The 25655-nt window shown below is 44.3% G+C and overlaps 1 protein-coding gene across 2 annotated transcripts in view; it reads left to right on the top strand.

The window, feature by feature from the left end:
• Window positions 1–25655, top strand: part of STAG1 (STAG1 cohesin complex component) — a 301849-nt gene that overhangs the window by 24802 nt on the left and 251392 nt on the right. For both annotated transcript variants that reach the window (XM_075937371.1, XM_075937372.1), the window contains exon 2: window positions 13656–13707. The gene's annotated coding sequence lies outside the window, so the exon portion shown is untranslated. The remainder of the gene's footprint in view (window positions 1–13655; window positions 13708–25655) is intronic.

Genomic DNA, 25655 nt, shown 5'->3' with positions numbered 1-25655 from the left:
TGGTCATTCACTTTGTGGGGTAGTGCATGTATAGTTTGTGTTTCCATCTCATGTGTAGGGATGGAGTATGCACAATGCACACGAAAATTTAGAAACCTCCTGTCAGCACTAACTCACTCAGGGTATGTCTACACTGCCACCCTAGTTCGAACTAGGGTGGCAGTGTAGACATACCCACAGAGGCTTATAACTCAGTTAGATTTCAGTGAATTTTCACAAGGAGGGCAAAAGGCACATCTCTGATGCAATGACAGCCATCATCTTCTCTACCCCTACTGCATTTAAAGTTCTTATACCAAGTATGGAGACACTAGTAATTTGTCATAAAAATGTTTTAACACATGAAAAACAATACAGTTGTTTTCTAACTTCAGTCTGAAAAACAGCAGAACTGTTTTAGCTGAAACCTTGCAAAACAGTTCAGCCTTGGACAAGAACCCAGCATGGAAAACTTCATCCTGAACAATTGCAAATTGTAAAGTTATAAGCAAATTAAAACATGACTGTACAATGGGAAGTGTTTAGCACTGGAAGCCTTCTGTGTAAACTGTCTTTATCTCACTAAGAGCTTTGACAGGCCTCCCATCAACAGAATTGAGGTCACAATTAATACCAACAGGCCAAACTGCTTAAAGATTAGAGAAAGCGTGTATGCACGGACCTTTACTATTTAGCTTTCATGGGACAAGGTTGCTAGACATGCTGAGTGTTGCCTTTCAGGGGAGCAGTTGGTAATTTGCGTATGCTTGGCATCAGAACGTGGCCACAGTGGTGCAAGTAAATTTTATCTCCTACCAAAATGGTACAACCTGCTGCTGCTCTCTCCACACTTGTTGGGCAGGGCAAATTAAGCAGCCACAGGACCATTCCAGGGCTGTGCTTCCGCATAGTTAGAGGGAACCTTGCATGGCAGTGGGTCTTCCCTTCAACAGCCCTAATGTCAAGGTTGCTGAACAAGATCAGGTAGGACAAGGCCAGTTATTGTCATAACCAGGGCTCGACAACTAAAGTAATCTACTTGCCCGTGGCGAGTAGATTTTTGTCCGGCGCAGCCACATAGCGCAGTTTGCACATGTGCAGCGCACGGTAGCGCGTGGCTGGAGAGCAAGGCTTGCCGCCACTTGGCAAGCCCTGGTCATAACTTACCTGGCTGAGGCATGCTTGGTACTGCTTCAGCTCTGTGTCCAACTGCTAAGCAAGCTCCGGACTATTCTTCATCTCTTATCTCAGAAGGTGGGCTGCTCACATCACTCCAGTGTCATGGTTCTGTGCCTCAGGATGTGGCTCCTGGATGGTTCTTGACAGGTGGACCAGGTGTTGTTGAACAGTAGAAAAAACAACCTGCACTACTTAGCTGAGGAAATGAAAGAGATTTATCCAGTGGTGCAGTCATTGCCACCTCTGGCCTGAATTGTTTCCCCTTTCATCCTAGATTTGCTGGATCTGAAGACATCCAGGTTATTTATCATTTAGTGGTCAAGGTACTTGCTGCTGCTGTATTTGGCGTCTTCCCAGTCAAGAAATGCTCCATTTTTGCCCAACTCTTATAACATAGAAATATTAAGAGTTTGAGTAATCTCTTCTCCTGCATTAGGTACCTTAATCTGGTTCTTAGCCACCTAATGAGACCTTTATTTGAACCAAAGGTGACCTACCTTCTGCTACTTGGTTGCTATCAAGTCTGCCTCTAAGGTTGGATATTGTAGACTTGATATCTCCCCTGTGCCATAATTTTTTTAATAATAAAGTCTCTTTATGTCCACATGAAAAAATAGATTGTGTTTTCATATTAATCAATTGAATCATCTACTAGTGTGTATTTCTGAAAGCTCACAGTTCTTAGTAGGAATGCTGTTTCCATGCCTAAGTTGTTGAAAGGGCCCTATCTTTCTGCCTGGATAAGACTAAGCATTTTTGAAATCACCTGAACTTTTCCTGTCCTTTGCAAATAGATGTAAGGGAGCTCCTGCTTTTGCTTAGAGACTTTCAAAATGGATATTCGATTGTGTTCTTTACCTGTTGTGAATCAGCGGGTGCTCAGCATTCTCCCTCACCCATAGGGTGAGAGCACATTCAGCCAGATAGAAGACACATACTGCATTTTTGAAAAATATTCCAGTATCTGAGAGATTTATCATCACTACTTAGACTTCAGTCCATATGTTTTCAAAGCATTATATGCTGCTCCAAGTTGTCAGATAAGATGCTTCTGCTTTGGTGGTTGCCTTGGGGATGACTGAGTAGAGAAAGAACTGAGAGTGATTTGCTTGTATGCTCTTGTATACCTTTATGTCTGTCAGCAAGAAGTATAGGGCACATATGTAGGATGAACAGATGCTGCTAGCTGGAAATCTCTGATGAGGGGCTCAAGAGGTACATTGACCACCTGAGGGGAGCATCTGAAAGGACATGTCTCAAAACTACAGTAGCTGTACAGGATGAATGATGTTTTCTTTTTAGCGTGACTAAGAGACCCACACCTTGTAGTTCTGCTCGAGTTGGTAGACAAATACTAGCAGTGTAGTCAGGTGTAGCATGTGTGGTGGTTTTGGGTTAGTTGCACATGTTTATACCTAGGATTTCAGGTGAGTTTGTACTACTGTACTTTAATTGGTCCAGTATTATGCAGTCTGTTTCCACAATGTATAGTTGCAATATGGGAGCGAAACAGGACCTAAAACTCCATGGCTGCGTCTACACTGGCATGATTTTGCGCAAATACTTTTAACGGAAAAGTTTTTCTGTTAAAAGTATTTGTGAAAGAGAGTGTCTATACTGGCATGTGCCTTTGCGCAAAAGATTTGCTTTTGCACGAAAGCATCCGTGCCAGTGTAGACGCTCTCTTGTGCAAGAAAGCTCTGATGGCCATTTTAGCCATCAGGCTTTCTTGTGCAAGAAATTCATGTTACCTGTCTACACTGGCCTCTTGCGCAAGAACACTTGCACAAGAGGACTTATCTCTGAGCGGGAGCATCAGAGTATTTGCGCAAGAAGCACTGATTTCATACAGTAGAACATCAGTGTTCTTGCGCAAATACTTGCGGCCAGTGTAGACAGGCGGCAAGATTTTGCGCAAAATCTTGCCAATGTAGACACAACCCATATGTTTACGATAATTGATGCTGCTTGGCTTGGGTTACAGATTTATGTCTGCTCCTTTGATAAAAGTAGTTTTATCTGTTATACTTAAATCACACATCTTGATATTTCATTAATTCAGTGGTTCTCAAACTTTATGGGCTCCGGATCCCTTTACCTGTGTAAAAATTTATGCAGAGCCCCAGCGGTCCACTGATTGTATGTGTAGTACTTATCAATGTTTCCAGTTTGTCAACCTCGTGGAGCCCTGGAGATGTCTTGCGGAGCCCTGGTGCTCTGAGGAGCACAGTTTGAGAAACACTGCATTAATTCTTAGACTGCTATTATGGTCCGACAGCAACTGTGGCTTTCTCACCTGCAGTTGTTCAAGAGAGCTTACTTTTTGAGTCCTTTTTGATATGGACTCAACCACAGTGTGCAAATTTTGTCACTTGATTAAATTCAGTGATACAGTGTACATGAGATGACATCTAATACTATTTGAAAACTTCAACTAATGAGTGATGTGTCTTCTTGCTCACTCAGGCTCTTTGAGGGAGAAAGTAATGTTTGTTCTTCCTAATTTTCAGGTGAAACTTTCATAGCTGTAAAATGTTACTCAACCCTATGAATAAAACTGATTGACTACAGCAACACCTTTCCTTTCCTTTCCTTTCCTTTCCTTTCCTTTCCTTTCCTTTCCTTTCCTTTCCTTTCCTTTCCTTTCCAATCCAGTTCAATCCAGTTCAATCCAGTTCAATCCAGTTCATTCCTTTCCAGTTCAATCCAGTTCAATACTAACTAATTTAGTGATGGGAAAGGATAGAATGAGAAGGAAAAAAAATAACAGCATAACAGTAGATGAGAGAGAGAGAAACTCATCTGTTTTACTCTGTTCTCTTCAGGGAGAATTCTAGTTTCTCCTTTGTTTTTTGTTGAAATGGTTTGCTAAAAAAAGCCTATAGATATAACATTTATGCTTCCTTACAATATAGCTGATTAGATTTGTATGTGTGATCGAAGACTTAATTAACCCATTCCTTCTGGATACAATTTGTGTTAATGGTTTCAGTACTAGTTACCACAAAGATAGCCTCTATCCAGGATGTTCCCTGATGAAAAAGATGACTTCGGTGCTCTTAACACACACATGCTCACACACACGAAGTCTTAGGCTTAAATGCTGGATCTGATAGTATGATGATAGTGAGTGGTCCATGACTCCTGCATTTCCTTCCTTCTAATAATCTGACAGAGGCTGAGTTCACCATATTTTTTTCTTCCTTAAGACTTTTCTGTGGATAAGCACGTTGGAAAGATTTGGGATAATTTCTCAGGGTACTTGCTGGTGCTGTGGAGTAGTTTGAGTTTTAACTTTGAGTCTACTTAATTTCTTTTTATTAAATTGTGTGTATTCGGTTTAAAAAGAATACGCTATTCTGTAAATCTACATGAATAAAATCATAGGCTCATAAGCTTCATTGAATTTTATATCAGTACTTATATTTATCCAGTCACAGCTGGCAAGTGAATTCTCATAATTCATTTTTGTAGTCTCAAATACAGGTATTGAGCGATATGTGCTGTTCAGGAGGAACTGAAATCAAATAAAGGTGGAGGGGTAGTTTTGTATGTCTGTCAATAATGTAGTAGGCTGTTTTGTCCATTCTGTCACTTATTTCTTCAAAATCTGAGGTTAAAATTTCTTTGGGGAAGGATAGATCATTGTACTGTTAGGGTGGCGTTAGTGGCCTGCTGAGGCCCCTGGGTTTGGGTTTGGATTTTGGTATGTATAAAGCTCTTTTATATTATTAGAGAAATTCTTTTGTTAAAGGAGTCTAACTTTCCAGATATGGATTGAAGAGTGGATGTTGTTAATGGTAGAATACAGTTATTCCTGGATTAAATATATTTATTTAAACAGTTAGTCATCAGAGATGGTCTGATTCTGAATTGAATTTGATAAGTTATTAAAAAGAGTATAGAAAAGCAGGTCAGAGAAAATAAATTTAGATTGAGAGATCAAGTTGACTGAGTTTAAATTAAATGGAAGAGTGGAAAAAAAGTAAGGTTTTTTTATTTTAAAGGGAAACTTTGGGAAAACTCAGAGTGAAATGAGCTGGACTGAATAGATGAGGAACTTAAATGTGAAGGATGCTTGTAATTTAAGTCTGATACAAAAAACACCTCGTATTTGCTTCCCAAGCAAGAGGGAGGAATTTGTAGGAAAGGGCTCCATACCTGACTTACAAAATGACTCCTCAGAAAAGATACAAGGTGTAAGCAGAGAGATCAGAAGGAATGGAAGGAGCGATTGGGCAGGGAGGGGGAGAGCTCTTAGGTATTGGAGGTTTAAAAACTGTATGGATGAATTGACAATTGTCAGAAGAAATACTGATTAAGTGTTTGCATAAGAAATGTAAAACAAACAGTAAAACATTCTTTAGCCATACAGAGAAAAACAGAAGCAGAGAAATGGGATTGCTATGCAGTGAGAATGAGGTAAAGTTCAGGATAGTGCAAGTGTGGTCCAAAAATGAACACGTACTTAGCCTCATTTTTTAATAAGGATGATAACATAGAATGTGGGAAGAAATTAGGGATGTAAGCGACTAGTCGACTATCCGGTAAGCTTAAGATAGTCGACTAGTGATGTGAATAGTTGCTTCCCCCCTTGCTGCCTCTATCAGAGAGAGAGAGACAGCAAGGGGGAGGAGCTGGTGCTGGGGGGAACCGGCTTAAAAGCTGGTTCCCCAAGCACCATCTTTTTCGGGGGGAGGGGAGGTAGCAGCACAGTGGGAAATGGCACAAGCGGGAACTGAAGCCACCTTCATTTGCGTTGGTTCTGCTGTGATTGTGCTTTTGAAATGTACAAGAGCCTGGGTGGAGCTCTTGAATATTTCAAAGGCTGAGGCGCTGCAGGGAGCACAGGGCCTGCGGCGCAGTCCCTGCTGGCCCCGTGCTCCCTGCATGGCTTCCGCTTTTGAGATTGGTTTTGACTATTTAACATTTGTATCAGTGATCTAGAAGAAAACATAATATTGTGACTGATGATAACTAGTAAATTGTATGAAAACTGAGGAATGGCAGATAATGAAGAAGAAAGATCACTGATCCAGAACAATCTGGATTGTTGGGTAGATTAGGTGCAAGCAAACAATATTCATTTTAATACAGGGAATGTTATACATCTAGGAACAAAGAATATAGGCCATGCTTACAGGATGGGGAACACTATCCATCACAGCCACCCAAATCTTCTTCAGAGTCACTACTTCCTAGGATAATCAGTGTAACATGAACTCATAATGTAATGACATGGCCAAAAGATCTAAGGCTATTGTGGAATAGAGGAATAGATAGCGGACTCTTGAGTAAGAATAGAGACTAGGGATGTCATTGTGTAGAAGACTTACATGATTAACCAGTGCAGCCTTTTCGGTTAATCTTGTTGATTACATGCACTTCTCCCCCTTGGCTGCCTCTGTATCAGAGGCAGCAAGGGGAGGAGATTAGGAGCTGGTGCCCGTGAGAAGCTGGCTTTAAGCAGACTCCCCAAGAGCCCCGGATCTCTCTCCCCTTCCCCCGCGCTGCTGCCTCTGATAGAGAGGCAGCAGCGCAGAGGGTGAGAGGGGCAGGTTGGAGCTAATATGCTTGAGGAGCCGGCTGCCAAGCACGTTCCCCTCATGTGCCAGCTTCATGGACCCGCCTACTCACCCCCCACCTTGTTGCCTCCTGCAGAGGCAGGCAGGAGTTGTGGAGGAGCTGGCTTAACAGCTGGTTTCCCGTGTTGTACTTAAAAGTACTGCACAGGATCTTTTCAAGGGGAAAAGGCAAAATGCCACATTTATTGGTAATACACATATAGCAATCAACACTTATCATATGCATATGATAAATTACATTCACGCACTCATATACACAAACCAAGCACACACTGTCATTGCTTCTAGAGCCAGTAGTTGCTCTTGGTAACTGCACTGGCCAGGTGAGTTAGATGGGGGAGAGGTGGAGCCGGGCTTCTGCTGATCCAGATCGATGGTCCCTTGTTAACAAGACAAAACCCCTGGTCCCCCTGTAAAGTGCCTTAGACTTATAGTGATAGAAATGTAGCCGTGTTAGTCTGGTGTAGCTGATACAAAAAACAGGACTATGTAGCACTTTAAAGACTAACAAGATGGTTTATTAGGTGATTTTTTAATGGGCCAGACCCACTTCCTCAGATCAAATTGTGGAAGAATATAACATGACCATATATACCAAATGGATACAATAAAAAAAAATGAACACACATAAAAAGGACAAATCAAATTTCAGAACAGAGAAGGGATATGGGGGGGAAGGTAAATGTCTGTGAGCTAATGATATTAGAGGTGATAATTGGGGAAGCTATCTTTTTAAGGGTAAGATAATTAACGTCTTTGTTTAAACTTAGGAGTAAAGTGTCAAACTTAAGTATGAATGACAGTTCAGAGGACTCTCTTTCAAGTGTGGTCTGAAAAAGTCTTTGAAGCAGGATGCAGGTAATCAAGTCGTTGAGACAATGTCCTTTCTGGTTGAAATGGCAAGAAACTGTTTTTTCTTTGTGATCCTGTCTAATGTCTGTTTTGTGGGCATTGGTTCTTTGGCGAAGTGTCTGAGACGTTTGTCCAATGTACATAGCAGATGGACACTTTCGGCACATGATAGCATAAATTATATTTCTGGATGCGCAGGAATATGTGTTCTTGATTTTATAACTCACTTGGTTAGGTCCAATAATGGTATCAGCAGAGTGAATATGTGGACAAAGCTGGCAACGGGGTTTGTTGCTAGGGAAGGTACCAGGGTTGGTATTAGTGTGGTACGTCCTGTGGTTGTTGGTAAGAATCATCTTATAGTGTCTTTCCTCTCATGCAGATCTATACCAGTTAATCATCACATGCATATGCATATGCAGTTAGACATCTGTGGCACCTTCTTCTGGTTGGAGTCTCAGTGCTGCCACATGAACCTTCAGAGAGGGTGCTTTCAAAAGCGGGTGCTTTCAAAAGCAGGCACTTGCTGCTGACTCCTAAGGTGTCCATATGTCCAGTTTTCTTTTCATGAGCCCACTTGACTGGTCTTGTTCTTCTCATTGTTCCTGGATCTGGCTTCCATCCCCTCTTCAACCAATGCAAGTACCCAGAGGTGTTTGTCTTTCATGCTTTATCCATTTGCACCTCATTCACTCAACAGGGCAATCAATTAAGTAAAAGGGAGTACGAAGACGTTCTCTTTGCCTTACTTTTTTTTTTAGGAACTATTCTACAAGATACAGAGTTTCTATGTAAAAAGCATTAATAGAAGTTTCTGTATTCTGTATGAAAAGATACAAAGTTTCTAGGTAAAAGGACTTAATAGAAAGCTATGTAAAAGGACTTTGTCGGGGACTCGAACCCGGATGGCCTCTGTTCGTTGTTTGACCGCAAAGAGACAGGCAACACCAGCAAGATGCAATCACAAGCTCTTTATTGAATAGTGTGCACATACAATAGAGAGCGGCCCATCTCCAAAGAGAACTAGCCCCGATTTCATTAACTGGTAGGCTTATATAGACAGTTCCGTCACGTCATAGACTATTTGCCCAAGCAACCCACCCCTCTTTATCAGTTAGAAACTTTTAGTATCCATGCACACCTGGCCAACTATACATCATGGCCTTAAGCAATTCATAATGCATCAGCAATTTCTTATCAGCCCAAAATACAGGTACTGGGCAACAAGGAGGCAGTTTGTTATGGCCAAAGGAGAACATAAACAGGGAGTTCGGAACAAATAGGGCGAGAGTAGAAACAGGGAGTCTCCTTATCAGTTCTCAAAACAAACTGTTCCTCATCACAGCAGGTACAAAAATGCAGCTTCTTACTTATCTCATTTTGCAACTTGAGCAAGCGTGTAGGGTGCGTCCCTGCTTGAACCTATTTCCAGTTCTGCCCAGGGACTACCCAGAAACCTTTGTTACATTTGCTTTAGCATAATTGCACTAGGCCTATTTTTCTAGGGCCTAACAACTTGATACAAAGTTAAAAACTTCAGTGAGAAAACCTGCTGCCCCCTCCCTGCATGCTGCCTCTGAGGCAGCTGTGTGGAAGGGTGCGGGCTGGGGGCAGTTGCTGTCCGTGGTGGGTCCAAGCTCCGTGGTCTGCATTATACAGGAGATTAGATTGGATGATCAAAATGCGGGGTCTCAAACATGTAGCCTATGGGCTATCCACATCTAGGGTGAATGCGCAATCTGGCCCAGGGGTCCTGGCAGGTTTGGGGGAGGGGCTGTCTGTTACCATTCCCCAAGCCCTTTCCCCTCTCACCATCACCCTGCCCTCTCCTCCCCCAGGGATGTGGGTTTGGGGATTACTGAGGGGATGGGGGACAGCTGGAATGGTGCATTCCGTTTCCCTGCAGTTCCTGCCTTCCCAGAGAGGGTGGGGGTTGCAACAACTGCCACCATGCTGCGCTGTGCCAGAGGCTCCCTGCCCCATCCAGTGATTCTCAAAGCCATGTCCTCGGGGAAATGGTGCCATAGGGGGGAGGGCAGGGCGATGATAGAAAGGGGTCGGGGCTTGAAGGCCGTTAAGGGACAGGCTGCCAGGAGTCCTGGGCCAGATAGCATAGTCACTCCAAATACTCTTTTCTAGCCTTGAAGTCTATGAAGTTGAAAGTCCAGTAGCAAAGTTTTTTCTAATAAATCTATCAAACTGGAGTGAATAGTTAATCACAGCTATATGTACAAATGGGGGGGGGGGAAGTGATTTGTGCAACTATCGAGCTTTTAGTCTTACTTCAGTAGAATGCTAGACTTTTGAACCAAATCTGAGGGAAAGAATAAATAAAGATACGGAATTAAATGGAAAAATAGAACAAAATACAACAAGGATCTGCAAAGGTAGATTGTGTCAGACTTATTTTTTTTTGAGAAGATAAATGATTTCTTAGATAAAGGAAACATAGATTTAGTCTGTTCAGTCTGTTCACATTGTAATAAAGCAGTTGACCTGGGATGGTATGAGAAATTACCAGTTTTATTGGTGAAGATGGGGATTAGTTCAGGAATAGTAAGATAAGTAAGGAACAAGCTAATGGAGAGGCAACAGGATACTGGAGGGAGGATACTAGACAAGTTCCTCAAGCATTTGGACCAATATTGTTTAATGTTTCCATTAATGACCTTAGCACAAAAAGTAGCAATGTGCTAATGACTTTTCCGATTACTTAATGATGACATTTTCTGATGACAGCCAGAGATAATCATGGGAGGCATTGTAAATAGGGATGTGAATGGTTAACTGGTAAACCTCACCCTTGTGAGGCTTACCCGTTCTGATTAACTGGAGGGGGGAGGGGGAGAAGGAGGGCTGGAACAGCCCCTGTTGGTGTCGGGACTGACCCGAACACGCAGTGAGCCAGGAGTGGGCCTGACCATGTCCATGATAGTCCCTGTCAGCGGCATGGGAGCTGTTTGAGCCCAGGAGGGTTAGAGCAGTCACCCACCCACCTCCCTTTTAATCAGTTAACTGGTTAAACAGTACGTTTAACTGGTTAATTACATGGGATTTTACCTCTGTAATTGTAACAACAGAGAAGGATCTGAATATTCTATAGGAAGAATAGGATGACCTGGAGGTCTGCGTGAATTAGATAGAATTTAATAGTACAAAATGCAAGATGATGCACTTAAAGCAAGACTTTCTTCTATAAACTATGGGCTTATCAGTTGGAGCAGCAGAGGAGGAGACTGACCTGGCTGTTTGTTAGTTCATAGAGTGATTGTGAGCCACAAAAGAAGTAACTTTTTTAAAGGGGGTGGGGAAGAGACAATATGATCCTAGGATATGTGAGGTGAATTACTAAAGATAAGGAAGTATTAATGCCATTGTACAAGATACTGACGACTTAATCTGGAATAGTTTAAAATTCTAGTCATTAACGTATAGTGTTGGGACAAGAGTAAATGTGTGAGCTGACCATAAATACATTTAGATTGGACATTAGAAGATGATTTTTGATCTTGAGAGGAGTGAGGTTCAGGGATAGCCTTACAGTAGAAGTAGTGGAGAAAATAACTTGTTTTAAGATAGAATTGGATACATTTACAAATGGGAGTGTGACATGGTTGCCTGCAATATCAAGGGCATGGACTTGATGATCCAGGAGGCCTTTCTCAGTCCTGTGTTCTGATGTAAACCCTGGGATGTAGCAGAATTATAATTGATAAGCAGCATGAATTTTAAAAAAATATCTCACTTCAATAACGAAGGCTGGTGGTAGTTTTGGTTAAAAAAATGGACTCAACAAACAACCGTACAACCTTTCCTTTTGCACATACACCCTTCAAGTTATTTTGGCATATTTAATATAGGTAGTTTGAGATGCTTGGTGGTTGTTGGTGAAGGCATTGCATAGATGATATCACTAAAAGCCTGGAATTAAAGTTATGGTCTTTGATGTATGGTTGTGGCAGTGGTGAAGTCTGTCTGAGGTTGAAGAATATAGGATGTATATTATAGGTGCCTGAACGTCTAATTTCTGTACTTTTTGCAGTAATTAAGGGTTTTTTCTTCACATTCCTTGACACCATGAATTGTGATGATCGTGACTCCTTTAGTCTGCATCGCATAGTATCTTTACTGTTTACTCCATTACCTTTTGTTGTTTAATGATTTCCAAATAATCTAACGTGTCTGTCCCACAAGTTTGGTTTCTGTGCCATTGTGATTGAAGGCTATACAAATTCTATAAATATCTCTTCCAGAGAACATGTCTAATATTGTTGAAAACAAATCCCTCTACTTTGTTACTTAACCAGCCCAGAAGTTCATCTTCCTTTTGCTCATGGAACAAGAAGTATTTCCAAAATATCATCTGGCCTTTTCTCTCTTGCAAGGTCCCTGCAGTGTTCAATAATCTTTGAAGCTTGATGTCATGTAATTAGTGCCAGCCAATGTGTTTCATTTCCAGTGCAGCCTGGTGTATCAACTTCAAAATGCCATCTTATCGTATGTCTTCTCTTAATTCCAGGAAGACAGCACAGAGTTTATGCTGTCCATTTTGTCCCTTATAGAATTTTTTTATCCATTTTTCTTAACATAGAGTCCCTGAAAACAGGGACTAGTGTCATCTTCTTTTGGGCAGGTATGTTGTTCTTGGGGATTGAGATGAGCAACCATTTTCATACATGTTCCTTCTCTGTTTTGTTCCTCTGGTGAAATTTCAGAGATGCCCTACAGATGCCTTGTTGATTTCATAAGAAAAGCCATACCAAAGGTCCGTCTAGTTCAGTATCTTGTCTTCTGACAGTGACCAATGCCAGGTGCCCCAAGGGGAATGAACAGAAAAGGTAATGAACAAGTGACATACCATATTGCCCATTGCTTCTGGCAAACAGAGATTTGGGACACCAATCTTCGCATCCTGGCTAATAGCCACTGATGGTCCTATCATTTATGAATGTACCTAGTTCTTTTTTGAATCCTGCTATTTAACATGCCTTTGGGTTCACTTTGCTCTAGTGATTATAAACTGCCACTCCTCATTTCAGATTTCTCTTTGCTGCTCTCCCATTGTTAATTCTTCCCCTGGTTAAAAATGTGGTAGAGAATCCCAGATGATCAAAAAAATCTTTCGTGCTCTCTCAGGTTGATAGTTCTTCAGGACACAAATCTTCTCTTCCCATCAGCTTGCAATTCACATTCAAGAAAATGCTTGTCTTTGGGTAGTAAGAAAAACATGGACATTTCCTTCAGGCTGTAATAACTGTTCCAATATTGTCCATTATTATTGATCTAGAAATGTATCTATGTAGAATATAAGCAAATTCCCTGCTACAAATTCTTTCAAACACTTAGGTTAATGTTTGCCTATTCTTTGACTCAAAATTCCCTTTTCAGCTGGCTTATATAGAATAATTGGGTCAGCACAACTCCTTCATTAACAAGAATAATTAAAACACCTGGTGAGATCAGACACATGGATTGGAGAGGTATGAAAGCCCAGTCACTGGGGCTCTTGTTCACAAATTAGCATAGTCAGTTCTCTCTAAACGCAGGATCTGCAGTTACTCCTGAAACTCCCTTCTTACTCTGCAGTGGACATTCTAATTACTGTGCAGGCCCTAGGGAAAGGATGACCATTTTAACTGAAAGTAGCTTATGGCATCAGTCCTGTTGCAAGTAATTAAAATGTGAAGAGCTTGTTCCTTACCTTAGCAGAACATAAAGATTAACACCTGTGGATGAATTCCTGAATTAAACAGAACAATTTGTCATCTTCAGTCTGATGATTGAGGGAAGATCCTTAGGGTCCTTACAGAAAATTTCCCTATAACTATTTTTGCTCATTCTGTTAGTCTGTCCAGCATATCTCAAAATGGAAGATGGCTGTATTGGCAGCAATTAAAACAAAGGTTTGGTACCTGGTTTGGGTTCATAATTTGAGTGCTCCTAAATTTCCATCTGGAAGTGGTGGTTCAGCTTTGAAGTCATACTGTATACCCCAAGCTTTGTTGATACTGCAGAAATGGCTGGAGAAACCTAATAAACACTTGATTTTTGTTTTTCTAGACATCGGGAGTGGCAGCTAGAGGCTCCATTGCATGTTAATACATTCTTAAAGGTAAGCTCCATTGATTAATCTTCTAGCTTTAAATAGCCAATGCCTTTGGGATAAATAGTTGTGGTGCAAATGCAAAACATAAACTATACCTGGTAACATTACAAAGGAGTTAAGGTTGTGGTATAGGATCTTGCTGTTTGGTAATTGAAGTAATGGTTGTTATTGGTAAAGTGTATGCTTGTGGCTAGAGCATTGAAGGGTATGGACTGCACATGCTTAACTTTTCATTCCTTGTTCATGTTTGTCATATGTATTGCATGTAGTACAAGTTAACTTTACTGTTTTACAGTGAAGATTTTTGTATATAAATTTCCTGTGGAGTTTTTTTCCCCCTGCTTACGGATAGAAGCTAAGTAAGCGGGATAGATCTGTTTGGAATGGAGAAGGGCAGATTTTACATCAATGCAATGTGTCGGACCCCCATATATAAAATCTGCCTAGTAACTTAGAATCTGACTGAAAACTGCCCATGTTGATCGAATCTGTTTTTTATCCATACAAGGGAGAAGAGTTTGACAAAAATTTGTCACACGTAGTTTCAACTCTTATGAATAACTCTTAAAAATGATCCCAAAATGCAATTAAACTTACATATTGCATCAGACCTGCTCAGGGATAAATCTGTCTATCAAACTGTGTAAGTAAATAATTTATCTAACAGTGAAAAGTTGAACTGCCAAGAACACACTTCATAAAAAGCCCAGTTTCAGATACTCTATTAAAATTCATGAAGAGAAAACATATGAAAACTATGTGTAGGACTTCTGTACTTAAGAGAAAAAAAATATTTTAAACCCATTTTAGATGGCAATCTTACGGCCACTATAATCATAATAATGGCACCCATAGGAAGACATTACAGGTAGATGAAAAAAGCAAGCTGAGTGTGAGGGAAGGAGGACGGATTATCAAAAATACAATATTTTGGCATAGTCTGAGAAGATGGTCTGTTCTCCTCTTGGTCTAATGCTGTGAAGGGAATGGTACATTCTTCTTTGAGTGATGTTCTTGTGGTTGCTCCAGTCTGGGTGACGGTACGTCCTTGTGCTGGCAACTGGAGATTCTTCTAGCAGTGTCCTGCCCTGCATGCACGCACGCGCCATAGCGGCTCTTGGTGTTTAGGTGTGCACTGTGACATGGCCCTTTCATTTCCCTCTCTACTTGTCCACAGCGGCAGACAGAGCTCTGTGGACTTGCCCTTTTTCTCCTAAAAACCCCCCAACAACATTACTTAATTCTCCTTGACAAGTTTTGAATTCCTATCTACTTGCTACCCCAACCCCTCCAAAAAAAAACCAAAATGTTTCTGCCAACCTCCGCCCCGCCAAACACTTCTTTGTAGTTTGACACCCCAATCTGTTTTTCCCCAATACCTGGCTTGCTAGGCTTCAGACTTTGAGAGTCCTGCCAAGAGACTATGCCCATGCCTGACTGACACGCCTAGTGTATAAAGTGTCTTGAAGAGGCCCATCTGATGCAGAACTGTGTGCACTGCTCAGATCTCACTGCCTGAGCATGACGCTACTCCACCAACAGGCTGAAAACCTATCTATAAAAAAAAATCTCTTCAGCCACCACAGGACGATTTGTTTCCCAAGGCTAAAGTCTCAGACAAGTTGAAAGGTATGGACAAAAATTGTTCCTCTACTTCGTCTGACAAATCTAAAGCGAAAATCTGGGTTTCTCCGGCACTGAGCTTATCTAGAGTGAGTGTAGGTGGCAGGCCTGGTACGTCTGGCACGGCACCGCCTAAACCATCTTGTGCCCTCCAGGCACAAGTCCATGTTGAAGATGGCACAGGAGATGGCATCACATGCAGCACCCAAGAAACCCCGCACCAGCATGCCTTCTCCTAAGGAACCATCTCTGACCGTGCCAACGGCACCAAGTATGGCTCACTCAGCCGCAGCATTACTGCTGGGACGTGCACAGCACCGTGTGCCTTTGCTAGTCCGTGCCTCATCTGCACCTCTGTCTCCGTGCGACTTGGTGCATTTTCTCCATTCTCTGAGGTCACCAGCTCCATCCCTCTCACCGAACCAAGCTGGCACCGAACCTCACAGCCACTTTTCATCTCAGCATTCTAGTCCCACCTAGTGGCATTCTCCTTGGGAGCCCCACTCCTCTAGACTATCTCATCTGCCTCCACAATCTCCATGATATTCACACCATTGACCTTATCTACCACCTCTATATCCTGGCCAGTTGCATCCCTGGGACTCTTGGTCTTTTCACGGAAGCCACTACACCACTCCTTCAGCTACAGCCAAAAGACCACTGCAGTCCCCTTAGCCTTTACCTGGGGTACTCAACATGTGGCCTCTACACAACTCCTCCTTGCTGGATGAAGGCATCATCCCTACTACCCCGCCACTATCCAATGACTTGAAACAATTTCAGGGACCTTTTAAGAGGCTGGCCCTGACACAAGAAGAGGAACTGCAAGAGGGGAAAGAAAAACAATACAGACTTTTGCGCACATTACAACCTCTAGAATTGTTCTTCCTATGGATGAGGTCATCATGGACACGGCTGATGATATATGGTAAACACCAGCTTCCATTACTCCTACCAATAAGAGGGCTGACCACAAATATTTCATCACCTCCGAGGGTATGGACTTTCTTTTTACACACCCTCCACCTAATTCTTTAGTGTGGATTTGGTCACGTAGAAGACACGGCAGCCAAATATGAGGTCCACCCCCTAAGACAAGGACCATAAATGACTGGATATTATGGGAAGGAAAGTCTCCTCCTCTGCGACTTGAATTCTTCTTCGAGTGATGTCCCTGTGGGTGCTCCACTGTAGATACTGGGCTTGTCCTGGTGCCGCAGTACGGAGATTTTTTGCAGCAGTTGTCTGGCCAGATGGCGCATGCTTGGGGAGCGTCTTCCAGCGTTTGCGCCCTTTCGCACTGCTCGGTCCGGTCTGAGCCAGTTCTTCTCAACCGCCTCAGGCTGCAGATGGAGGAAACAGCTCTCCTCGGATCCTTCTAGGTCGTGAGGAAATTCAAGCTTGTTCTTGTTTATTTTCATTCTTATAGTTAGCTTTCTCCTTTCTATTCATTCCCTGTTAAAAAAAAAAAAAATTAAAGGTAAAGACTAGTTTAAAATAGTTAGCATAAGTTCTTAGTTTTCTTTACTTATTAGGTTTCCGTTGACTCCCAGTTTACCCGACTTGTTACTCTTCTCCCTGCCTAAAAAAAAAAAAAAAAGTTAAAACGATGCCTGGTTCACCAGGGTTCAAAAAAATGTGAGGCCTGCCATGAGGCTATGCCTACCTCGGGTGGCCACTTCTCCTGCATATGTTGCTTAGGTGAAAGCTCATAGCTAGAGCTCGTAGAGGCAGGGAGATAAGGCTCAGGATGATTTTGTTCAACAGGGCTCTTCAGCCTCAAGGATCTGCCTGCCCCCCACGGTCACCACGAGAGCCACAAAAATGAAGGGCCTCCTCTCTAACTGCTGCCCCTCCAAGAAAGAGCGAACCATCTCCAACCTGCTCTCTGCTTGCTACTTCGCATGGCAGATTGAGTGTTGGCAATAAACCGAGCACTTCAGGCCTGTCTATGGTGTTCATGATTGTAACGGCACCATCCAAATTAGTAAAATCCGCCTCCACAGTGCCAACCGTATGCCACCCATCAGCACTGACAAGCTCTGCTCGCGGCATGTCGGCACCAATTCCAAGGACGGCACTGGCTCCCGCTGAGCCTCACTAAGCACCGACTTTGGTGCCAAGCCTCCTGGAAGACCAACCTGTCCGCACGGCACTGATGCTATCAGCGCCGCTTGTGGTGTCAACCCGAACAACACTGCCTCTTACAATAGAGGTGCCGGCATCGACCTCGGCACCGAGATGGTCGCAGCCTAGGAAGGCTACAACCAAGACACCCCGTAAACGGAGCCCATCTCCAACCTTTTCTCTAGAACTCTCGTTGCTGCTACCACCACAGTCACCTAGGCGATCACTACCCAGGAGATTGTCTTCCCGTGAGTGCCTCCCATCCCCATTCCTAACCCCACGAAGGGAGCATCCTTACCATCACCGGTTTTCCCCCTCTCCTTCCCCCTTACCATGCAGGTCTTACTCTCCATCAGTGTCACCGCGTTTGCCTAATTATTTCTACGGACAGCCATATAGCAGATCTCATCGCTACGATCGCTCACCATCTTGCTCTTCCTAATATTACCAAGACCCTTATGATAGTTGCACATACTACAGGTCCTGTTCACCATACCACTGTTCTTATCATCGGTTTTCCAGATCACTCCGTAGATCCAGGACACACGACTCTTATTCCAGACACTCACCTGCGGCCAACCCACCTCGCTCGAGGCAGGGTCTAAGGTCCCTACCCTCTCCCCATCCTGACATGGAGGAGGAACAGCCCATAGCAATGGAGACGCATGAGCCTGAGATATTGCCTACTGAGCCATCGTCATTCTCTGCGGATGAGACAGTTATCCCAGGGGATACTTCTCCCCCTGACGATCTCAGGCAGTTTCAGGACCTTTTTAAAAGGGTGGCAATCTCCCAGGAGATTCAGTTTACAGAGATCAAGTAGAAACAGCCTCCGGACTCCAGACTCTTCACACTTCGAAATTGGCCATCATGCTGGATGAGGCCATATTAGAGGTCGCCAGTGAGTTGTGGCAGACCCCATCTTCAGCATTGCCAAGAAATAAGAAAGCGGACAAGAAATACTTTGTCCCGCCTAAAGGATAAGAATTTCTATTCGCCCACCCGCACCCCAACTCCCTGGTGGTTGATGCGGCACAACAAAGAGCATGGGTGCCTCAATATAGAAGTCAAACATCAGACAGGGACTCAACATTTATTTGGGAGAAAGGTCTATATGTCATCAACACTTCTTCTTCAAATGACCAACTACTTGGCACATTTATCGAATCATAATTTCGATAATATTTCAAATTTGACAACCCTTATGGAATCGCTGCCTGATTCTAAAAGACCCATTTTAAAAGCTGTTGTTCAAGAGGGTTATGCTGCCACTAGGACCAGCTTGCAGGTAGCGATGGATGTAGGAGACACTGTAGCCCAGGCCACTGCCACCACAGTCGTCATGAGAAGGGCCTCGTACCTCCAGTCAGCAGCAGTTCCCAAGGATCTGCAAGCAAAAGTGAAGGACTTACCCTTCTAAAAAGATAATCTCTTTGCAGAAAAGATGGACACGGTACTACGTTCTAGCAAAGATACCAGGTCAACGCTCCAAAAACTTGATATGTACACTCCACCATATGGGAGATGGAGCTACATGCTGTTTCAGAGGTGCTATAATTATACCCATACTAGGCAGCAATGGCAACAACAGCACCATCCCCTAGATAACTCTTGTCAATGTCACCGGCCTCCGAGACGCCACAATCAGAATAACAACCCGCAGAACCAACCCAATACCAGGCAGTAGGTTTGACTGTTTGGTCAGGAGCTCTCAACCAGTCCTACTCACCCTACACGCACTGGTTACCATCCTGTTGGTATAGAGGAGTTTTCGGTATTTGCGCATCCCCTCACAAAGAGGGTCATCAAGGGTCTAACAAATTTGAACCCTCTCCTGCGCATACCTTCTCCTTTGTAGGATTTGGATCTAGTACTACAGACCCTTATGGCCCCACCTTTTGAGCTGTTAGCTACAATACCTCTTCAGCTGCTAACCCAGAAGCTGATGTTTCTACTCGCAATTACCTCTGAGTGCAGTCAGTGAGCCATCAGTGCTGATGGCTGTACCTCCATACACCATCTTCCAGAGGGATTGTGTCATCCTCAGATATCACCCAGCCTTCATACCTAAGGTCTGTTCCTATTTCCACATCAACGAGCCCAGTATACTGCCTTGATACTACCCTAAGCCACATGCTTCTCCTAAGAAGCGGCTCTCTTCACTCTAGACATATGTAGAGCTCTAGCCTTTTATATAGACCGCACTAAGCCCTTTAGAAAGACAGACAGACTTCTACTGGTCTGGCAGAGCATTCCAAGGGCGATCCCATTTCATCTCAAAGAGTAGCTAACTTAATTGTGTTGTGCATAGCCCACTGCTACTCTATTCGGGGAATACTGCTCTCTGAGTGCCCTAAAATGCACTCCACTAGAGCCATTTCAGCCTCCACTGCCTTTCTAAGAGGTGTTCCCCTTGCAGACATTTGTAGGTCAGCCATGCGAGTGTCCTATCGCACCTTTGTAGAACATTACTCTGTACAGCATAGATGGCTGCTGGATAACTCCGTAGCAGCTGCAGTCCTTTCATCTGCGAATTGATAGGGGCTCCGAATCCCACCTACCTGCATGATGTGGGGGGGACACTGCTGTGCAGACACCTGAAGTGGAGCACCCACAGGGACATCACTCAAAGAAGAAAGCGAAGTTACTCACCTTGGTGCAGTAACTGTTGTTCTTTGAGATGTGTGTCCCTGTGGGTGCTCCACTACCTGCCTTCCTCCTCGCTTCGGAATCTGTGTCCCTTTTATTTTCCAGAGGCTGAGGTGGGTATGAGGAACTGGCTTAGACCAGACTGAGCAGTGTGAAAGGGTGCGATCGCCGCAAGACGCTCTGTGCACATGCACAGTCCGGCCAGACTACTGCTACGAAAAATCTCCGTACTGTGGCGCTGGAGCAAGCCCACCAGCACCTACAGTGGAGCACCCATCTCGAAGAATGACACATCTCGAAGAATGACCGTTACTGCACCAAGTAACTTCGCTTTCTAAGGGTAGCAAATTTATACCGCCATGCTAGCCAATTACAACTACTACAACTATTCCAGACTTCAAGAACTTCTCCAATTCCTGCTGAAGAAGAAGAGGGCAGTACTCCTCAACATTATACAGGAGGGACACACCATCTCCTGCATTGCACTACAATCTGCCATGGACATGGCCGATACTGCAGCCTGGGTTACAGCATCTGCTATTTTAATGCACAGGGCCTTGTGGTTCCACATGTCTGGGGTACCCAGGGATCTTCAAAACAAAGTTGAAGACCTCCCCTTTGATAAAACCACCCTTTTTGCTGCAAAAATGGATCAGGTCCTTCCTTTGATGAAGGATTCACTCACAACCTTAAGACTCTGGGCATGTACACGTACCTTTATCCTTTTGTTTGGCGGGCAACACCTACCAGAGACTCGGACTAATACTGGCCCCAACCAAGGTACAACTTCAGACAAAAACATAGGCCTTGAAGACGTAGGCCTCAGCGCCAGCAGCAACCTTTAACATCCCAACCCACATAATCAAAACAGCAAATTTGAAGGTTTAGTTGGGAACCAAAATGCAGGACAATGTAGCACTTTAAAGACTAACAAGATGGTTTATTAGATGATGAGCTTTCGTGGGCCAGACCCACTTCCTCAGATCAAATAATGGAAGAAAACAGTCACAACCATATATGTCCTGCATTTTGCTTCAGCTACCCCAGACTAACACGGCTACATCTCTACCACTATTCTACAGTTGGGAACCAGAGAGACATTCCTGCTACTGTTACACCACCTGCTGGACAATTATGATTTGCCCACCACCTCCACTCTTTTTTGCATCAGTGGGAACAAATAACATCAGATCAATAGGTACTAGAGCTCATTTGAGTGAGCTACTCTCTGTTCTCCCTACCTATTCCCCCCCTCCTCCCTCTTCAGGGACCCCTCTCATAGGGCACGCCTCCAACAGGAGGTCCTCCACTTTCTGCAAATAAGTGCGATAGAGCCAGTACCAATGGCTTTTCAAAGGAAAGGGTTTTATTCAACACATTTCCCAACCTAAAAGAAGACTGGTGAGTTGAGACCCATTTTAGATCCAATGAGGCTTAACAAGCATGTCATTCAGAAGATTAAAGATGGCGACTCTGGCAACAATTATTCTAGCACCTAGATCAAGGAGATTGGTTTTCTGCTCTCGACCGTCAGGACGCGTACTTCCGCATAATGATCTATCCCGCTCACAGGTGATTCCTGTGTTTTATAATTAGGAACCAGCACTACCAATACCAAGTTCTCCCATTTGGCCTCTCAGCAGCCCCGAGAGTTTTTTCCGAAACTCTGGCAGTTGTTAGTGCACCCAGGTGCCAGAGTGATGATAATCCCACACCTTGATGGCTGCCTTATAAAGGGCACATCCTTCCAGGAAATGCAGGATGTGATCAATATGACCACCCACCTTCTTCTTGAACTTGGCTTCCACATAAACTACCAAAAGTCCACGCTCTGACCCACCCAAACCCTGGAGTTCATAGGACCTCACATCGATACCATGTCCAGCAGCGCAGCTCTACCAAGACACAGATTTGAAGCCCTCCACAACCTCATAACTCTGGCACACATGACCTCAACTAAAACAGTCCTTGATGGCCTCAAGATTCTCAGTCATATGGGCTGCAACCACTTATGTGGTCACACTGGCCAGATTACATATGAGGTGCTGCCAGGCCTGGCAGGCTACACTCCATATCCCGTGCAGTGACCCACTTTTCAAGACCATCACTATCCCACCACGTGTCCTCAATTCATTTGACTGGTGGACAGACCCACACAGTATACTACAAGGGGTATCATTTCACCAGCCAACCCTGACAGTTGCCATTATGACGGATGCATCCCTCATGGGATGGAGAGCCCATCTTGGACTTCACACTGTATAAGGCAAATGGTCCTTCAACGAGCAAACGCAGCACATCAGTCTGCTAGAACTCAGGGCAGTGCGCTATGCATGCCCACACTTACTGCACTATATATAGCACACAAGACAATCAGTATCATGACTGACAATACGACCTGTATGTACTATATCAACTGACAGGAGGGAGCTCAGTCTTCCTCCCTCTGTATAAAAGCACTGAAATTATGGAACTGGTGCATTGCACTCCAAATCATCTCCATAGCGACCTACCTTCTGGTATTCAGTGTCATGGCAGACACCCTCAGCTACATCTTTTTCAACTATCATGAATGGGAGATAGATGCTCAAGCCCTCAAAAAAGTATTCCTCAAGTGGAGGCAACTGGATGTATATCTTTTCGCAACCAAAGCCAACTGTAAATGCCACCTGTTCTGTTCCAGAGAAGCCTTGGGAAAGGGATCTCTAAAAGACACTTTATCCCTGAAATGGGATGTAACTCTTCTCTTTGCGTTCCCACCAATTCCACTACTTCACAGGATCATCATGAAAATCAGACAGCTTATGTTATCCTCATTGCACCAGCATGGTCGAGACAAACGTGGTTTCCTTATCTGTACAATTTAGTGATAATGGATCCCCACATCTTTCCCCTGCAACACAATCTTCACTCAACTCCACCTCAGGATCCTCCATCCCAAAACTGGAGAAACTCCACATCCAGGCTTGGCTCCAGAATGCTCAGAATACCTGCTCAGAAAGAATAAAGCGTATAGTAATTGACAGAAGAGGAGAATCCACAAGGAAGACTTACCTGTACAAGTGGATGAGATTCTGTGACTGGCTTAAGCAGAACCATTCCATCCCTCCAGACACCATACCTGTCCCCAACATACTGGACTACCTACTAGAACTAAGAGCATTGGGCCTCTCCTTCAATACTGTTAAGGTTCATTCAGCAGCAATAGCAGCCTTCCACAAAAACAGAGAGAGTACATCATTCTTTTCAGACCCGCTCACTAAATGTTTTCTTACAGGTTTTCAGGACACCTTTCCATTGGTGTGGCCTCCAGCCCTCATCAGGGACCTAGATCACATCCTTAAAAGTTTAACTAAACCATCCTTTGAGCCTCTGGCAACTTGCTCTTGGATGCATCTCTCCATGAAAGTCCCCTTTTTGGTACCAATAACTTCCAGCAGGACAGTTGGAGAGCTGGCAGCATTAATGGCACACCCCCCCATACATGGTATTTACCAAAGACAGGGTAACCCTTTGGCATCACCCCAATTTCCTACCAAAGATCTCATTTCCATTCCATATTAACTAACCGATACATTTACCTGCGTTTTTTCCCAAGCTGCATTCTGATCTATCCAAGCATCGCTACATACCTTGGACATCTGAAGAGCACTTACTTTCTATCTAGATCAAACAAAACAATGTAGAAAATCAGCAAGGCTCTTACCATTTGCTGAACCCTCCAAAGGTCAAGCAGCCTCTTCACAGAGAATATCCAAATGGCTCTCGTCTTGCATTCACACGTGCTACACTATTCACAACAAGCAATTGCCAGATACCATTGCTACTCATTCTACCAGAGCTGTTGACTCCACAACTGCTTTCCTCAAGAATGTACTGCTGGAGGACATTTGCAAGGCAGCCACTTGCTCTTTTGACCACAAGTTTGTAAAACATTGTGCTCTCACCTCCGCCATCGCTCCATCCATGGCAGTCTCACAAGTGGTGCTATCATCAATTGCAGGGGCAGGATTCCAAACGCTCCTCCCCAATATGACTATTGCTCTGTGGTCACCGAGTGGAGCACCCATGGGGGTATCACTCGAAGAAAAGAAGATGAGAGTTACTCACCCTGTGCAGTAACAGGGGTTCTTTGAAATGTGTGTCCCCCGGCGTGCTCCACTACCCTCTCTCCTTCCGCTGCTTGGAGCCTCATTGGGGCCATGCTGTGCTCATGCCTAATGGACACCAATAGCATGAGGAGACACTACGTCATGTGCGTGGTGGGGCAGAGCATTGCTAGAAAAATCTCTGGTCACCAGCGTGAGGATGCACCAGCACCCAGAGTGGAGCATGCACAGTGACACACATTTCGAAGAACCCCCATTACTGCACAGGTTGAGTAACTCTTTTTTACTGACCTAGAAATAATTCAACAAGCTTTTGTGAAAAGCAGATAGAAATGATCTGGACATTCAGTATTAATGACAAAACTAGCCAATAGTACTTTGTGCAATATAATACAAAACAATTTCTTTAGGCATCAAGTATGTCAATTCTTTTGTATCTGACCCTGTCTTATCAGGCTTAGACTACTATTTAGGGTTAAGTTCTCAGTACTCAAAAAATGAACTGGGGAAACATATTTTAAGACCTGGAAGAATCTACAGTAAAACTCCATTAGTCCGGCATCCAATGCTCCGGGACTCCTGATGGTCCGGCACCATCAGGAACCCGGAAGTGCTGGGGCTGCCAGACAGGCTTCCCCCATTCAGCTGCTGCTGAAACTGACCAGCAGCTGAATCGGGAAAACCAGGAGCAGAGCAGCTGTGGTGCTGCCGGGTTGGTCTGGTAGCGCTGCCCCTCGGGGCTGCGGGACCAACCCGGCAGCACCCCAGCTGCTCTTGGGGATGCCTGGAGCAGAGCAGCTGGAGTGTTGCCGGGTTGGTCCCGCAGCGCCAAAGCACGGCGCTGCGGGACCAACCCGGCAGGACCCCAGCTGCTCTGCCCCGGGCTTCCTGGAATCAGCTGCTGATCTGTTTCAGCAGCGGCTGAATCGGGGACCCCTGGGGCAGAGCAGCTGGGGTCCTGCCGGGTTGGTCCCGCAGCGCCGTGCTCTGGCGCTGCGGGACCAACCCGGCAGCACTCCAGCCGCTCTGCCCCAGGCATCCCCAAGAGCAGCTGGAGTACTGCTGGGTTGGTGCCATAGCGCCGCCCCTTGGCGCTGCGGAACCAACCCGGCAGCATCCCAGCTGCTCTATTGCAGGCATCCCCGATTCAGCTGCTGCTGAAACTGACCAGCAGTGGCTGAATCAGGGACGCCTGGGGCAGAGCCGGACTATTGTAATGGGGGGCTATGAGGGGTCTGGGGTGGCATCCCCTCCCACCCTACTCCAGACCCCTCATAGCCCCCCCTTCTGATAGTCCAGCATATCTGATAATCCGGCACCCCTTGGGTCCTAAAGGTGCCAGATGATCGGAAGTTTACTGTATTTTGAACTACTAATGGTTGAAAAACTAAGATATGTAATGGTGCAATAATTGAAGGAATATAACATTGCCTTGGTTATTTTTTA

This window comes from Pelodiscus sinensis, chromosome 10 (genome assembly GCF_049634645.1).
Source record: "Pelodiscus sinensis isolate JC-2024 chromosome 10, ASM4963464v1, whole genome shotgun sequence".
NCBI lineage: Eukaryota > Metazoa > Chordata > Testudines > Trionychidae > Pelodiscus > Pelodiscus sinensis.
Note: the sequence above shows the minus strand (reverse complement) of the source record. Positions and strands in the feature narration are given on the sequence as shown.